The 3,288-nt window shown below is 27.3% G+C and overlaps 1 long non-coding RNA gene across 3 annotated transcripts in view; it reads right to left on the bottom strand.

Moving 5' to 3' along the window:
• The window catches only part of LOC113557530, a 126,867-nt gene extending 125,094 nt beyond the window's left edge, over window positions 1-1,773 (bottom strand). The window contains exons 1-3 of one of the 3 annotated variants that reach the window (XR_003405597.2): window positions 1,709-1,773; window positions 1,515-1,644; window positions 1,332-1,387 (exon numbers count right to left, since the gene is read on the bottom strand). This is a non-coding gene — a long non-coding RNA (uncharacterized LOC113557530). Of the gene's footprint in view, window positions 1-1,331; window positions 1,388-1,501; window positions 1,645-1,708 lie in introns of those variants that run through there. The other 2 variants (XR_003405598.1, XR_003405596.1) reach the window with 2 other exon arrangements.
• Between the last annotated feature and the right edge of the window lie 1,515 nt (window positions 1,774-3,288).

The raw sequence follows: 3,288 nt of genomic DNA, 5'->3' as shown, positions 1-3,288 counted from the left end.
GAGTGTTTCATAAACCATAAACAATTGAATTTGAAATATACGTCAAAATCATCATATAAAAACATGTTTTATAGTGTTTATGAAGTATTGGCTTAAATGAAATGTATGAAAGTAATTAATGCTAAATAAGAAACATATTCTCTATCTAGTGGTCAATGTTTCAAGACACTATATTGAGAATTGAGTGTTTTATAAGCCATAAAAAATTTGAATTAGAAATATACGTCAAAATTATCATATAAAAACATGTTTTATAGTGTTTATGAAGTATCAGCTTAAATGAAATACTTGGAAGTTAATAATGCTAAATAAGAATCATTTACTTAATTCATTGGTCTTGGTTTCATGATACTAATTTTTTGTTTCACTAGTATTAATTTGCTATCAATTATATTCAATAACCATTACAACACAATGCATAAATCCAATATTATTATCAATATCTCTAGGTTATTTTCAAAATAACATGTTGATACTTTCCCAAAGTGGTATGAATGCAAATTCCTGTCTCAGCAAGCCTTGGGTGAACTGCTGCACTGCAATCTGAAAAAAATGTAGTCAGTTAAATAAGTAAAATTAGTTGAGATTTAATTGAGAATTGAGTGGTTCATAAGCCATTAAATATTTGAATTAGTAATATACGTCAAAATTATTATATAAAAACAAGTTTTATAGAGTTTATGAAGTATCAGCATCAATAAAAATACATGGAAGTTAAAACGCTAAATAAGATCATTTACTTAATTCATTGGTCTTTGTTTCATGATTCTAATTTTTTGTTCACTAATATTAAGTTGCTATCAATTACGTACAGTTATTATTGAACGTACCTTGCAAAATACCATTATTATTATTATTATTTTTATTATTATTATCAGTATTGTCTAGTCAAATTTCAACATGGGATGTCCAAATTTTCACAACTACTAAAAATGGTAATTCATGTATCATCGTGCCTTGAAAGATCTGCTGTGCTGCAATCTGAAAAAATGTAGTCAGTTAAAATGTGAAATTGGTAAAGAACAACATTAGAATACAGAGTTTTATATGCAATTAAAATATGAATTTAAAATACGAGTCAAAATTATCATATAAAAGCATGTTTTATAATGTTTATGAAGTATCATCATCAATGAAATACATGGAAGTTAATAATGCTAAATAAGAATCATTTACTTAATCTAATGGTAAGGGTTTCATAACACTAACTTTTTGTTACATTTCTATTATGTTGCTATCATTTACATTCATTCACGTACCGTGCAAAACACCATTATTAATATTAATACCTTCTAATCCATATTAAACATAGGATGTTGAAACTATTCCAAGCGCTAAAATGTTAATTCATGCTCAGCAAGCCTTGAGTGATCTGTTGCACTGCAATCTGAAAAATATGAAGTTAATAATGGTAAATAAGCATCATTACTTAATATAATGGTCAAGGTTACATGACTTTTAGTAACACTACTATTAATTGAATCACAATTATATTCTATACCCATTACTCGTACTTTGCATAAAACCATTATTATTATCAGTATCGTCTAGTCCATTTTCAACGTAGGATGTTGTAACTTTGTCAAGTGTTAGAAACGTTAATTCATGTCTTAGCAATCCTTAAGTGATCTGCTGTACTGCCATCTAAAAAAAAATTGTCAGTTAATTATGTATAATGGTTGGAGGATAAAATGTCACTACTACACACCATAAAGAGATCGAAAGTCTGTTTATGACAACTAGTACGTGGACAACACTGAATAATTCAGAAATGGAAATAATCAAACAAAAACTAACAGACAAACTTCATTCCTATTTCAAAATACTTGAAAACAATTTAAAGTTGAAATTTAAATACAAATACGAATATAAAACTGCAAAAAGATATGAAATATAAATCAGACAGTAAATACAAACGGTTATATCAATAGATAAACAATGTTTTATATCACTAAACCACAATCATGGATGAAAAACATCATATCAATTCGGATTAGAATATTCAACTTATTACATTTTATCTCTGGCCGCCGAATTCAAAAATGTTTAATATTATAATATTTTCATGTACACATACAATTTCAAAACTGATTAACTGAGCATAATATAATGAAATAAATTTCCAATAATATTGTATACTTTGTAAATTCAGCAGGCAGTTGTATAAATATTATGAGTCTTAACATAGATACATAGTAACTAGTAAGACAAAAGTCAAAAAGTAATAACATTAAACTATATATGTATGTATTATTTAAGTGTTTAGATAGTTGCAGGTAAGCATTTATTATGCATTAATATTCTCCGGACATTACAGTCCACTGGTTAACTAATTGAACTTAAGTAAACGGTCTTATATGTTATATATCTTATACATATAACGATTCATTATTTGAATACTTAACAATGTAAATAAATCATAATAATTTATTTTTTATGTTCGATGTCCATAAAATTTAAATCTTTATCTCCTATAAATATTACCGAAGTTATATTGTGAAATTCAAAACAAATTACTACCAATCATACTAATATATTGCATATTAAATATACACATATAATTAAAACTAATAATAATAAATGAAATGTTGTATTCGAGCAGATTTGAGTCTGAAGTGATCAGAAGTAATCTACTGACTGCGTCGTGCATTTTAAAAATGATGGTCGTATACACAACGAAATCGCTTAGGTACATATTGAATTCTTAACGCTAAACGAGGGATATAAACACTATAAACATTAAATAGATGTATTCTCTATATGATTTGATGAAAAACTATTTATAAATAAACTATTTTTTATGCTGTTGGCGTAATTGCTAAACGTTGAAACCTTAACAAACATAAAACGTGTAAAAAAAACAAAGTTCAAATAGATACTTCGTTAAATCGTTATACGGTGGTATAGGTACCATACAGAAAGTATGCGTGTACGAAAAAACAAGCCATTCGATTTTTTTAACCTTTCAAACTCGTCGTAGCATTTATGAGTCAGCACTCAAATTTCGAAAAGATTAAACAAAAACTCAAATTCAAAAAATTCGAAAAATACGTAAAATCTAAGTGCCAAAAATAAAAATATAATCGTAACTTCGCAACAAAACGTCCGATTCCTTCGGTTTTGGTAGCGTTCGAATTTTTACAAAAACGTCTAAACGATGCGTAGAAAAAAATCGCTCTAACCACCAAAAAATTAATTGTTTCGTGGCGACAAAGTCCAAAAACTGCAAAATCCTAATTTCCGACGCCAAAAATAGGGGTAAAAATGAATTCTACAGTGTCACCACGG

Source organism: Rhopalosiphum maidis, chromosome 3 (genome assembly GCF_003676215.2).
Source record: "Rhopalosiphum maidis isolate BTI-1 chromosome 3, ASM367621v3, whole genome shotgun sequence".
Lineage (NCBI taxonomy): Eukaryota > Metazoa > Arthropoda > Insecta > Hemiptera > Aphididae > Rhopalosiphum > Rhopalosiphum maidis.
Note: the sequence above shows the minus strand (reverse complement) of the source record. Positions and strands in the feature narration are given on the sequence as shown.